Genomic DNA, 15,854 nt, shown 5'->3' with positions numbered 1-15,854 from the left:
TATATTCAGTAGACAAATGGGTTTATCAATTTGCCATTAAAAAGGGCAAAAATGTAAACAATGGGTTTATCAAATTATCATCAAAAACAGCAGAAATGTAATTTTAATTCATTTGTTGACAGTAAAATTCACTTATTTTATGGATAAATTTCAACAGTGAGGTAGTACGATGCTACAAGAGGATTGGCGGCTCAATCTATTTTCGACAATGACTGGGGAAATCAATTTTGCATCATAAGTCAAAATAAGATATGAGGTAGTATGCGATAATGAATGGAGTGGATGGACGAAGTCTCTCGTGTGTACTTGGGTGTGAGAGAATTCTACGGTTTTTAAGCTTACACTTTCTATTTTCCTTTTCAATAAGAATATTTATCCTGAGTTGTTGCTTGTTTTATGAATGTGAACATTTTTTTTTAAGTTCTTTCATTTATGTGAATGATGCTATCAAACCTTTATGATTCTTGTCGATCTCTTAACTATCATAAGCCTAAAATTGTTGTTTTTCATTATGAAGACACGCTACTTGTATCTAATTGATGTTTTCTTAAATGAGAAACCAACTTATATGATCTTATGTAACTTTTGACCTGCTTAGTTATTCCTTAATTATGCAATCTATCAAAACACCTTATTGTGCTTTTGAGATTCTTCCTATGTTAATTTGCGCCCTCCTTTTTTTCTCCTCCTTTTTGTGCAATCTATGTGCAATTCCCCTAAAATGATGTGACCAACTAGCAGCATACCAAAAATGAGAGCAAACGGGAATGAAAAATGAACCATGTTTGCCTAGGGTAGTATCACCTTGCACCAATTGGCTATCCAAGAACAAGCAATAACCCGAGTAAGGCAAAGAAGAGGGAAATATGTCAAGAATGCTAGGCAATTATCGCCTTACGTAGTTAGTCATGTAGGGGCGAATTTAGTGTCACCCAAGAAAACATAATCCATCATCGAAAGACACACATCCTTGCCCAAATAGGGCACAAACTCAAATAAGGTGAAGAACTTGGGTGAACTAGGCATGCCTCACCTCGAACACAAAGTAAGATATCTCTCCCACAATCCAAATTGGCCATAGAGTTGACTGCATAAGAATTCTAAAAACAACTTGCTTGGAAGGAAGTAAAGAAATGATGTCAACTATAATAAAGAGTCAATAATTAAGGAAATTTTATTTATGCCAAGAATACATTTCAATAAGTCGGCTCACTGAATTGTGTTTCAATAAGGGCAGGTTTAAGGGCTAATTGTAACTCTTAGTTTGACTTGCAAAAAAATGTTTATATGTTTTTTCCATATTCGTAGGAACAGAACAGGCTAATTAGCCTAGTGCTAATTCAATTGGTCAATTGCCTCTCTCTCTCTCTCTCTCTCTCTCTCTCTCTCTCTCTCTCTCTCTCTCTCTCTCTCTCTCTCTCTCTCTCTCTAAGTATGCTCCTTTGTGTCGCCTATCCATCTTATGGTTTTCCATAACTTCTACAATTCTCTAACCCCTTGTTGACATTGGTTTCCATTTGAGGCGTGATGTGGTAAGGATCAAAATGGAGGATGTAAGAAATTGATTAAGAAGATTTGCCACACCATCTTTTAGAGGAGAGAAAAAATGAAGAAAACCCTAATGATCTACTAAAAGGGTGATTGGTTTCAAGATTCTAGTTATAAATAAGAATGTGTTAGGCATCTTGCGACATCCATTCTAAGAACAGTTGTCATCATTGATTAGATATTTGTCCTAAAAAGGAAAAAAATTGAAGAAAGTCGAAATACGAGGAAAGATTGAATGATTCCCATGTGTGCCCAAAAACAAACAACAGTGATTGTGTTTGAGATAAGATTAATAGCCTACTAGGCCTTTATTGGCAACCCATGTGACCTTTAGATGAATATAATTTGGAAAAATGAGGAAGGAAAGAGAGAATTTTTCCCTTGTGCACCCAAATCGAACACTAATAATGGTGTGGTTTTAGAATGCAAAGGATGTCTCATAGCCTTTATTGTCAAAGCATATGACTTTTGATGTGTTGATGCCCATTTTTAACTAGGTATCTTTTACTTTGGCTTGTATGCTAGGGGTCTCAGGTCACCTTTTTAGATGATTTTGGCTTTGATTGAAACTTTGATTGTTTTAAGGGCAGCAATTATGATTAACAAGCTTTTTTATTGGGTTATCTATGATTTAAATAGGCTTATTTGGATTTCCAAGCACCCTAAAGGTTAAGGAGGTGATTCTCCTTGCCTCTATGGGTACTTTTGAAAATAGGAGATTTTAGTAAAGCCTTGACATTCTTATTATACATAAAAATGCTAAGGTGAGAGATAAAGGGGCTTACACATTGCTTACACAAAAAGGAGTGGACACACATTGATTGTGAGAGAAATACACATTCAAAATCACAAAGGAGAGTTGAGAACCTCATGAATAAAATAGAAGACTCATTCAAAAAATATTAGTCATTGTACAAAAGTTAAGGCTCTTGGAGAAGCAAAGATTGAAAGCTTAGGTTTCCTTATTATCGATATTTGAACTTGTCTTCTAAACAAGCACTATATTGTCCTATTTTTTTAAAAATCTTTACCACTCTTTAACATGACGACTAATGTGTTATGAAGGTAGTATTTTTACCTTAAAACATGTTTAAGGCTTATTCATATGTTCTTTGACTCACTCTAAAATGATTAGCACAAAGGTTATCCCAAGTATAGGAGTTATGTCGCATAATAATTAGCACAAAGGCTAGATCTTCTCCTCAAGGAGCGTAAATTAATTTCAAACTTGCATTAAAACAAAAAGGGGAAAAAAAAATATTTACTGAGCACAGTTCATATTCATATTTATGGATTTTTGAGAATTTGTAACGAAATCAAAATAAAGCGAAACCTAAACTAAAAACATAACATGCATAAATAATAAATTGACTATAATTAAATTAGACAAATCAAACAACTATGCCAACCTAATGTAACTAGTATAATCCATTAAATGACTCATTCAACCTTTCAAATAGATAATAACGAAATTAAACAAGCAAAATAACCAACTCTTTAAGCATTCAAATAATAAACTAAGAAAAAAGACTTCATTAATCTTATAAATACATTCAACAATTAAATAAGCTTACTCCACAATGTCTTAAACAGAAATAAACTAAACTTAAACGAAGGCTTAAACAAAAATAAACTCAACCAAATGCTTAAACAAAATAAATCCACATTAAAATGAGCTTAAATGAAAATCAATCCAAGAATAATAAGTTCCAAAAAATATTAAAATGACATTGAAGTTAAACAAAGTAATTAAATAAAGAAACAAGAGAGAGAGAGAGAGAGAGAGAGAGAGAGAGAGAGAGAGAGGCCGAATGTGAGGAGGAGAGGTCCTACACACAGCACCACAGTCCTCTGGAAAGCTACTGCTCCCTTTGCTTTTCCTGCCCACAGTTCCCCAGAAAAAAGACTCCACGGCTGCTCTATTTGGCTCCCTCAAAAGCACCCAAAAAATAAAACCCTACTATGCCTTGTTTTCAACCCTACGGCTTCCCCTCAAACCCTATGCGGCTTTTTCAATTAAAGCCCCATACTGCCCCATCTAGAATCTAGCGGGTGTTTGGCCTATGCGAATGCATGGGCCTATGCGGCTTTTTCAATTAAAGCCCCATACTGCCCCATCTAGAATCTAGCGGGTGTTTGGCCTATGCGAATGCATGGGCCTCACATAAAATTCAATTGCATAAAGCAGCTCCAACTCTAATTTAATTTCACACTACCCATCTTCATTTTACTTCCCACTAAAAGGCCTAATAATTCCCCAAAACTCCTTTATTATTGTGCACGACCCATTACATTTAAATTGCATGGGCCTTACGTACACTTTTCTTTCCAGACCTCATTTCTTTATTTTGCGGTGCACGGTTTGTGTAGCAGGTGCAGCGATTTCAAACATGATTTCGACCTTGATGCAGCTAGTATCTCACAAAACTCAAAACATGAAAGTTGTATAAATTTTTCTTGGCGTTCTATAACATCATGAATCATCTCAATCAAAGTTCGGATGAGAGAGTTATGTCCATATTACGAAGCAATGTCGAAACTGTCCATAATCGCCAAATTAGCTTCATTGTGCACTTAACGCCTCCATTTGCATCATTTTGCATGGCCCGCTTCATTTCTCTAATTCCCAAAATACCCTACAATAATTAAATACAAAAACTTATAAATTTAAGGCAAGTATAGGATAAAAAATTCAAATATTATAAATTGAACTCAATATTGAAATATTGGACATAATTAGTAATTTAAGTGAAATTACAATCTTTAATTCATGATTTTAAACACCTAATTATGCAACTTTGATACGTAATCTTATCCCCCAACTAACGTTTTACTAGTTTATAGCAAATAATGTGAATACATTCATACTAGAGGAGTAGCAACCATAATTAAAGTATTTTTAAAAATCACATGCCATGAATTATTGAGTTTGGGAACACAGGAAGCAGATTAATCCAAGTTAAGTATCAATTGAGAGATTTACGCACCATTTAGTAAACCAACCAAGGTAATGAAATGTAACAAAGCTCATGTGCATGAGAATAAGGCTAAAATTCCAAGATTGACTACGAATAAACAATAACAGTTTCATTTACAACAGCTAATCTGAGACAACTGCACAGTTTTACTCTAATTCAAAACCATTGTAGTGGTGGCTTTCACACTATTACACTTTAAAAGGCACCCACTTTCTTACTTAGTTAAGACCCTAATAGTAGGTAGTCGTTTCTAGTACATGAACATACAATGGTGGCTTTCACGCTACTACTTTTTTATTTAGTTAGGACCTCGATAGTAGGCAATCCTTTCCAAAACACAATTGTTTCCTCTTCTTATTTCTTTTTTTTTTTCTTTTTTCTTTTACAATTGATCCCTGGCTTGTTTCTTATTTTCATTTGCTTCAAACTCTTCCTTTTTTCCTAAGCCATTAGGATATAGTTCATTTGAGTCCCAAACCACTTAAGTATACATCAACCAAAAACGATCTAAGGTAGTCTTTCGAAGTATTTTGACTTGTATAATGTGTGTTTAGCAAAACTTTCAACATCTTTCCCTCGGGTGAAACTAAGTGAAATGGATAAATTTCCCTTTTGATTTAAACTCTAATTTGCATTACATCCTACACGTTCCATATCCTAAAAAAAAAAAAATTTAGCATATAACATTCACAAACAAGGAATTTAGCATGTTCTGAGCTCAATAACAACACTTTCCCAAAGTGGACCAAATTAACATGCAAATATCACATTAAAACTCATCAGATAGTGGCACACAATTGCACATACATATTCTCTCCCCCCTCCCCTAACTAAAATATAGCATTGCCCTCAGTGTGAAAGTATAAGGGAAACGAAAAAGATGTGCTTAGGGGAAACAAACCAATAAAAAAAAAACATAAAATCATAACCAACAAATGCAATAGAAAAAGAAAATAAAGATGCAAATAATAATAAATAAAAGAAAAAGAAATATAATAAAAGAGAAAGGTCTGAGGACTCTCCTAGGGTCTTGCAGAAGCAATATCTCTTCATTTGATTGGAAGGGAGTCATAAATGGCTTGAGATGTTGTCCATTGACTATGAAACTATTACCATTCTTTGGATCTACAATGTCTACCACTCCATGAGAATGAACCTCTTTAATTATGTACAGGCCACCCCATCGAGACTTCAGTTTTCCAGGAAAAAATGCAGTATATAATTATAGAGAAGCACTTGTTGATTAGGGAAAAGTTGTTTGTCTTTAATTTTCTTGTCATGTAGCAACTTCATCTGCTCCTTTGCTTAGCGGGAATTGTTGTAGGCTTCCCTTTTAGATTCCTTAAGCTCACAAATCTACAACTCTCTTAAACCTTTGGAATCATCAAGTGAACAGTTAATATGTTTTATAGCCCATAAAGCACGATGCTGAATTTCAACAGGTAAATGACAAGTCTTAACATAAACTAACCTGTAAGGAGACATCCCTAAATTAGTCTTGAAAGCAGTCCTATAGGCCCAGAGTGTATCAACCAGTTTTTTCTGACCAATCCTTTCGAGTAGGACAAATTGTCTTCTTAAGTATGATTTTGATCTCTCTTTTGGTCAACTTAGCTTGATTATTAGTTTGAGGGTGATGTGTAGTAGAGACCTTGTGGGTCACTCCATATTTTTGCATGAGTTTTTCAAAATGTTTATTACAAAAATGCAACCTTCCATCGCTAATGGTCACCTTGGGCATGCCAAAATGTGCAAACAAGTCTTTAAGAAATTGGATGACAACCCTATGATCATTTGTTCTACAAGGTATGACTTCCACCCATTTTGACACATAGTCTACAACAACTAAAATGTAGGAATTCCCAAAGGAGTTCAGGAAGGGTCCCACAAGATCAATTCCCCAACAATAAAAAATTTAAAGAGTTAAAATAGGGGAAAAAGGCATTTCATTTTTTGCTATAATTTGTCCAAGTTTCTGACAAGACTCACAGGTCTTACAAAAATATTCAACATCTTTAAACATAGTAGGCTAGTAAAGTCCACTTTTCAAAATTTTTTAAACAGTTTTCTTTGCAGCAAAGTGGCCTCCACACGCTCCACTATGGCAAAAATGCATCACAGAGGTAAACTCATCATCAGGCACACATCGACGCACCAACTGATCAGTACAAACAAATAAAGTTTTTCGAAATAATAGTGTCGTATCTCTACAAGAAACTTACGCTTGTCCTGAGCTGCCCAATGCTCTGGCATTCAGTCAGTGACGAGGTAATTTACAATATCCGCAAACCAAGGAGCATGTGACACTACAAAAAGATGCTCGTTAGGAAAAATCACCATTTAAGGGAGGAAGAGATAAAGATACATCAGGTAGCTGCAAATGAGAAAGATGATTAGCTACAACATTTTCAACTCCCTTTTTGTCTCGAATGGCAATGTCAAACTTTTGAAGAAGGAGAATCCAGCAGATCAAACTGGGTTTAGCATCATTCTTTGCCAACAAATACCTCAAAGAAGAGTGGTCAATAAAAATAATAGCAGGTGACCCAATAACATAAGAACGAAATTTATCTAAAGCAAACACTATAGCTAACAACTCCTTCTCAGTGGTCATATAGTTTTTTTGAGGATCATTTAAAGTACGACTTGCATAATAAATAATAGAAGGCTTGTTATTGACTCTTTGACCAAGAACGACACCAAGAGCAAAATCACTAGCATCAATCATAATTTCAAAAGGCAAGTCCCATTGAGCAGGTTGCATAATGGGTGCAACTGTCAAGTGTTTCTTCAGGGTCTCAAAGGCATGTTGGCACTCGTTAGTCCACAAGAAATCAATATTATTTTGCAATAAAGCACACAATGGTTTAGAAATACTACTTAAACCATGAATGAAACGCCTATAGAAGCCAACATGGTTAAGAAAATACTGGATATCCCTTACTATCCTAGGGACAGGTAACTAGGAAATTAGCTCTACCTTGGTTCTGTCAACCTCTATACCGTGCTCAGAAACTAGATGACCAAGTACCAAGCCATTACCGACTATAAACTACCATTTTTCCTAATTTAACAACAAATTCTTCTCTTCACATCTTTTGAAGACAACACTTAATTTCCTACAACTGTCAGAAGGCCAAAAACTAAATAAAAGACCTTACCCTAGATTTGGGATAAATTCCAACTTCGTTCCACCGATGATCCGCTCTGACAGACTTGCAAAGAACTCCGCCAGGAGTGTCGTGGTGGCCTTAGATCGTCGATCTGACGACTGACGGGGCCGAAGAAGAGAGAAGAGGGAGAGGTCATAGGAGAGAGAGAGAGAGAAGAGCAGTGCTGAAATTCTGTGTAAAATGAGTTTAAGCACTATTTATTCTGCGGGATTCATCGACGAGTCACGTCACCTCATCGATGAGTTCTTCAATAATTTCATCGATAAACTTCCTCCTTCGTCGATGAATCTCAGTCTGTCCCAAAAACCTCTCTCGGTATCTTCTCGTCGACGAAGATGGGACCTCGTCGACAAGGTTCTGAAGAACCCTCGTCGATGAAACCCCTGTGTTTGTCGATGAGGCCTAGGGAAATTTCTTGGAAATTTTACCTCTTAAATGCAATGTCATCGATGAAGTCGGCTGCCTCCTTCTGTTAATGATTCCATTTCCCTCTCTCTTTATTATTTAAATACCATTATTTTTTGGGTCGTTACAAACTCGGCATAGAGTTGGTTGAGAGTGATCCTCGGGCATGTATTGCCAGTTTAGTGGTGTAGCATACTCTACAAGAAAGGATTAAAGTTGCTCAGCAGGAGGATCCAGAGTTAGTAGAGATAATGGTTAGAGTATAGAATGGTCAAGGAGAGGAATTCTGTATTACAGATGACGGAGTTTTGCGGTTTCGTTCTAGATTATGTGTTTTTGCTGATGCTAATATTAGAAAGACCATCTTAGAAGAGGCTCACAAATCTTTATACACAGTTCATCCCAACAACATAAAAATGTAAGGGATCTACGAGAGTCTTATAGGTGGAGTGGTATGAAGAAAGAGATTTCTGAATATGTAGCTCAGTGTTTGATGTGCCAGCAGGTAAAAGCTGAGTACCAGAGGCCAGCAGGCCAATTGCAACTACTTTTTATCCTAGAGTGGAAATGGGATCACATATCTATGGATTTTATTTCAAGGCTACTGTCGGCATTGCATGGTTAGAATGCATTCTAGGTGATTGTGGATTGTTCGACTAAAGCTGTCAATTTCCTTCCCATCAAGATTAGCTACTCCATTAATAGACTGGTAGAGGTTTATATTTAGGAGATAGTTCGTTCTTAAGGTGTGCCTGTGTCTATAGTGTCAGATCGGGACTCGCGTTTCATGTCACGATTTTGGAGGAGCTTGTTGGAAGCTCTAGTGTCTCAGTAATCTTTTAGCACGACATTCCATCCTCAGTTAAACGGGCAGATTGAGAGGATGATTTAGATATTAAAAGATATGCTTTGAGCATGCGTGCTATATTTTGGGGGTAGTTGGACCTAGTTTATGCCGCTGTGGAGTTTGCGTACAATAACTGTTATTAAACCAGCATTGATATGGCACTATTTGAGGCACTCTATGGTAGGAGATGTCGTTCTCCTTTATATTGGGATGAAATGGGTGAGTGGCGATTTGTGGGGTCAGAGTTAGTACAGCAAGCGTATGATAAGGTTCGACTCATCAAAGATAGAATCAGTGCAGCTCAGAGCCGACAGAAGAGTTATACCAATAATTGCCGCAGGAAATTGGAGTTTGATATCGGCACTCATGTGTTTTTGAAAATAGCTCCATTAAAAGGGGTTATGAGATTTGGAAAGAAAGGTAAGCTTAGCCCTAGGTTCATTGGCCCATTTGAGATTCTAGAGAAAGTGGGGTCGATTGCTTATAAGTTAGTTTTACCACCTGTGTTGTCCAAGATACATGACATATTCCACATTTCCATGTTAAGGAAATACGTCCCAGACCCTTCTCATGTGATCAGTTACGGTGAATTAGAGTTTAGTGATTCACTAATTTACGAGGAGGTACTAGTACAGATTCTGGATAGAAAAAAGCAGGAATTACGTAATAAGAAGATTCCTTTAGTAAAAGTTATGTGGAGAAATCACGCAATAGAAGAAGCATCTTGGGAGCTTGAGGAATATATAAGGCAGAAATATCCACATTTATTTAGTGGAGCTTAGTTGTAATTAGAAAAGTGGAAGTAATTATGTAATATTCTTTTGCAGGATAGTCCGTATATATAATATTTTAGTTAGTAAGTAGTCTTTTAGTTTTGGGAGAATTTTTATTTTGTATATGTAATCTCCCAGAACTCTGAATGTAACCACAATATTCCTTCACCATAAATGAGGGTAAGTAATAAAATAAGTAGATTGTTTTCTTTAGAGAATGATGAATCGTATGGATAACAAATTTCGAGGATAAAATTTTTATAAGGAGGGAAGAATGTAGAAACTCGAAGAATTATAATAATTAAATAATAGAAGGAGGAGAGAAAAGGAAATTGAATTTAAAACGTAACAGGGGTTTCGTTGACGAACGCAACACGTTCATCTGCGTTCGTCAATGAACACCTTTGAGGGTATCGTCAACAGGGACACGTGTCTCATTGATGAGAAGATACCGAGAGACTATATTTCAATTTTGAATTTCGTCGACGAGGAGTAAGAATTCATCAACGATTTTCCTTTTGGCCTCGTCGACGAAGTGACATAACTCGTCGACGAGTGCAGGTATATAAATAGCTTAAACTCGAAGAATTACGCGATGAACTCTCTCTCTCTCTCTCTCTCTCTCTCTCTCTCTCTCTCCTATTCGTCCCTTCCCCTTCTCTCTAAGATTCGGGGCCGGATTCTTACCGGTTCGACAATCTGAGGCCACCACGACACTCATGGGGAAGTTCTCTTCAAGTCTGCTAGAGTGGATCGTTTGTAGAGTTAACTTGAATTTCATCCCAAATTCAAGGTAAGACTTTTTATTTAATATGTGGCTTTCCTACAGTTCTAAGAAATGTAGTAGTCGAAGAAATATTAAAGTTTTGTTCAAGGAGATGTTGTTTGCAGGGTGTCGAACGGGGAACCACCCTGCAGGTACAAGACTGGTTATTTTAGGGGCTTTTTAGAAATCAGGTAAGGGGATAAACTATGTTAGGATTTCATGAAAATGTACTTATTATTTTACAGCAATTAATTTCAGATATATATGATTAATACCTATTTTGTGTGGCATGAGTAAAATTTACCATGGAATATTATGTTCATTGCTTCTAGGAGAATGTTAAAATGATACAGGGATTTTCAAACTGAGGTTTTTATATGATATATCAGCGTACGGGCCGAAGTTTTTATATGATGTATCGGTATACGGGCCGAGGTTATTGTATGATATATCAGTGTACAGGCCGAGATTTTTATATGATATGTCAGCGTATAGGCTGATGGTTTTATATGAAATACTGGCGTATGGGCCGAAGGTTGGCGTATGGGCCGTGATTTATAAAATACAAAATACCAGCGTAAAGGCCATAATTTTATATGATATGGTATGAAAATATGAACATGACAGATATGGTTATGAAATAACCATGTATCATTATTTTGAAATTTATTATATGTTATCAGAACCTGGTTGGCTTGGTTTAGGCTTTCACGAAGCACGGTATTGTAGCTATATGATCACAATTATGATTATGTCAATGCTACCGCTTGTTGTACGGGGCAGTGGGAGATTGGCAGTCAATGTGGTTTATTGTAGCGCAGGCGTCCCTCTGGTGTATGGACCAGGAGGGGTAGACCTATCGTACTTACAAACTTTTATTTGACTCGGCAGTGGTCAACCATCCATTGTTGGGTCCCGCCTTCGGGCCACACAACCCAGTCATGTTAGGGTAAGACATGATATCAGCAAGCTAACCATCCAAGTTGTTTTCTATGTATTGTTATATGAGATGATTTACGTGTATAGAAATTCAGTAGGTTCTCCATGATATGATAATATATGTTTTTTTCAGATATGATACAGACAGTTTTATCAAGTATGTTTATGTATTATATGTATAACACGAAATTACTTATGTTGCCACACACTGGTATTAGTTTTATTTCCCTTATTGAGAGGTGTCTCACCCCAAATTATATAAACATTTCAGGAGCCCTAGATAGAAGAGCGGATAAAGCTCCGCAGCGTAGGATTAAGCTATTCTACCCTGTTTGAAGTGTAAGCCTTTTTCTAGAGTCAGACAGATTTTTGGGTGACGACCCTAGGACTTATTTTTGGTTATTTTGGGTTATGTATGACGAGTGTAGTAAACTCTGGTATTGCGTTGATTGGTAATTTGATATGTATGTGATTTCACTTTTCCTACTACTTAGGTATTGATATTGTATTTCAGGTTTACCCTCGGTACCCCTGGGTCCAGGTGGATTATGATTTACCAGGTTAATTATGATTTGACAGGACTTTTTATATGGATACTATTATTATGGGAAAAAAAAAATTATGGGTAAATAAACAGGTCGTTACAACATCAATATGTAGATTGACAATGTATGAAAATTTTTAGTCCATTAATGCATTTAATGAGAATAATGATGATCGTGATGATGAAGATTTCATTGCATCTGCTACTCGGGTTAAGAAATAGAAATTATTTTTTGTAGTTATTATTAATATTATTATTTGTAAATATTTTACATAAAAAAATATAACTATTCTCAAAATCAACATTTAATTAGTTTTTCCAAGTCACGATTGTAAGAACCTGACTCGAGATAAGTGCATTAAATAAATGAGGAAAATAGAAGGAAAGTTTAAAAGGTAAAAATCTATAGGGCTCGTTGACGAGGCTTCTTTGCTCATCGACAATGCCTCTTGTTTAGCTCGGCGACGAGATTCAGTAGCTCGTCGATGAGGAGATGCCGAGAGATTTCGGGAAATCCTGAAATCTCAAACTCATCGATAAGGCCACCTTGGTGTTGATGAACTTCCTTTTGCGGCTTGTCGACGAGGAAGCCGTCTCGTCGACGAGGTTGGCCAGGTCAAAGGGCTGTAAATATCTTTTTCACTAGCTTCATTGTTAAGAAAGCTAAAACCCTCCTTTTCTCTCTCTCTTTAGAACTCGAATCCTCTCTCTCTTTCTCTAGGATTTCAGACTGCCAGTTGTCAGAATCAACGATCCGACGTTACCACGTGGATTAGGAGGAGAATCTCTACGTTTTTAGCGGATTGGAAATTCATTTCGAGGATTTTCGGGTTTTGACCCAAAACCGAGGTAAGGGTCCAATTTCAGTTATGTAGTAGTAAGAATTATAGTGAAGTATAGTTCTTGGATATTTAGGTTTTGGGAACTCGGTTCGTAGTTTTGGAGCCGTAGAGTTCATATTTTGGTATTCGGGAAAAGGTAAGGGGATTCTTTTAATATCAGTTATTTTTGAAATCGGGATTGGTAAACATGTAGTTTGCGATTATATGTATGTTTTGGGTACTTATTTAGGAAAATCTATCAAGTGAAAATGAGGGATTTTCGGTTTACAGTTTTTGGGAAAATTGGGGGTCTCGGGGTAATATCCTTATTTTTGTTGGAAAATCGTATATTGTATAAAACTATAGTAATGGGATGACTGTGCCTGTATTTATATTAAATTGTATTCTCGAATTGAAAACGATATGATTTGTTGTATACTCAAATAAGTGTGGAATGAAATGTTGTATGTAAAATATTCTAGGTTTTGTAAAACAGTTAGGGGCGACTAATTACCATACGCTGATGAGTATAGGGACATGAGTTCCAAAATTGTTCCAGGTTTTGTAAATCAGCTAGGGGCGTCTAATTACCATACGCTGATGCCATGTTTCAGCTAATTACCATGGGCGAGAGTGTCCGACTCTATATCCAAGGGTGTGAAATATCACTTGTTCATTTCGGTTGGTCACCGATGGGTGTGAGTGGACACCGTACTAGCAACGATATCGCTATGAGGCTTCGATTATTACAAGGTATCGGGTGCTTGAGTGTGACGACACTAACTGTATGTTTGGTATCGTATGTACTGGAACTAAATTATGAAAATACTGTAACTGTATCGTGTTATGTTTTATATTGAAATAACACTTGTATGCCACACACTGATATAACTTGCTTTCTTCCTTACTGAGAGGTGTCTCACCCCGAATATACATATATTTTTTAGATCCTTCGAGTAGCCGAAACTAGCATCCTAGCGTTCAAAAGCGTGGGTGTCAGTTAGCTACGTAGAGTACTTGTGTAAATACGGATGTTGTAACTGAGTTGTTATTGTTGGGTTTTGTAGACACCCGGGGTATGTAGGATATTTGGAATGTAGATTCTAGTTATGTACAAACTCTGGTATGGTACGTTGTATGACATGATGTATGTATAGAAAGAACATTTTCGCTGTGTATTTGATGAGTATGGATATGTATGTGAATGTGTATAGGGTGTACGTGTACCCCACGGGGTCGGACCCTCATTCACTGTAGTATCATGCATGTTTTAAATGATACAGAGACAAGTTAGGTTACTAAAATCACACCTGGGACCCATCCGCGAGTTCGGGGCGTGACAATGATAGTCATTAAACACCAACCAACCACCAAGCTTTCAATCATCAATATGTAGATTGACAATGTATGAAAATTTTTAGTCCACTAATGCATTTAATGAGAATAATGATGATTGTGATGAAGATTTAGATAACAGAATAATGATGATTGTGATTCGCTAAATGTGTAGAGAATCTTCCCTAAAACACCTTAGCGACCTCTAATCGTCAATTCGGGCTGAATTCGAGCCGAATTCTTTGAGAGAAGGGAGAGGAGATGTTTTAGAGAGAGAAAGTTGAAGGAAAAATGATTTCCTTTGCGTGGAAGCTTCCCCAAACCTTTTTATACTTGTATTTGCCACGTAGACTCATCGACGAACCACAGAGAATACTCGTCGATAAGGTCGTGAGCTCGTCGACAACTTTTAGAACATCTCAAACGCTCTCGGTTAAACTTCGTCGATGAGACATGCATACTTAGCAACGAGGTTCACAAGATCTCTCGTCGACGAGCACCTGCTTGTTACCCTTTTACAATTTCTTTTCCCTTTCTTCTATTTCCCCTTTTCCTTTTATTATCTTTCTTATTATTTTAAATAGTTAAAAATTCTTCATGTTGTTACAAGCACCCTAAAACCATGCTACCAAAAATTGCATTATTCTAAAGGACAAGATTCAAGACATATTTTGATGTTAGTTTTATCACTTTTTGACGCCAAGTAGTTTCATGGGATCAAGCATTGGCGTATCAATTGACTAAGTAGTGTGACTCTGCCTTTTCTTTATTAAGTTGTTGGGATGATAGTAGCCATAAGTTATTACCTTTAAAGTCATAGTTTTTTTTTTAAACATTTTATAGCGCTACACCACTCATAAGATTTGCCTGTATTAGTGAAGAGACTTAATGTTAACCAGTATCTTTCTATTGAATGATACTATGAGCTTATTTTTATGCATAATTCCTTCATTTACATCTCATTGTCTCACCATCTCACCTATACTCTCATGCAAACTTCCTGTTATGTGAAAAAAATAAAAGAACTCGCCTCATAAACTATGTAGTAATGGCCTCAATTGTAAATTTAATACCTTGGTTAGATGTATTGAAAGTAACAAGTGAATCAAATAGGTAAAGAAGGTCTAAAGGGATTCTATGTTTGAAAACTTAAGTTACATAATTTCATTGCATCTGCTACTTGGATTAAGAAATATAAATTAATTTTTGTAGTTATTATTAGTATTATTATTTGTAAATATTTTACATAAAAAATATAACTATTCTCAAAATCAGCATTCAACTAGTTTTTCCAAGTCACAATAGTTATTAAATGCCAACCAACAACCAAGCTTTCAATCATGAACACATGCAACATCAATATGTAGATTGGCAATGTATGAAAATTTTTAGTACACTAATGCATTTAATGAGAATAATGATGATCGTGATGAAGATTTTGATATAGAATGGTCAAAATGATGCTAAAGAAGTATATGGTGTTTTGGATGTTGGCACTAATGTTAATGGGCTAGCTGAAAAGTTGGCCTTTGTTATTTTTTCTATTTTTTCCTTTTACATTTTAGATGTTCATGTTGTATGGTTATTTGTTGTCTAGTGTTAGAAAAAAATCAATTACATTTTTATAATCGTTGAGGGGAAGAAGAAATAAAATCCAATTTATCAATTGCACAAGTGTTGACGCTCGATTCTGTTCGGGGTATTGACACAGGGAAATATGCATGG

The sequence above is a fragment of the Malania oleifera genome, chromosome 2, assembly GCF_029873635.1.
Source record: "Malania oleifera isolate guangnan ecotype guangnan chromosome 2, ASM2987363v1, whole genome shotgun sequence".
Classification (NCBI taxonomy): Eukaryota; Viridiplantae; Streptophyta; class Magnoliopsida; order Santalales; family Ximeniaceae; genus Malania; species Malania oleifera.
The sequence above is the reverse complement of the archived record's forward strand: the minus strand, read 5'-3'. Positions refer to the sequence as shown.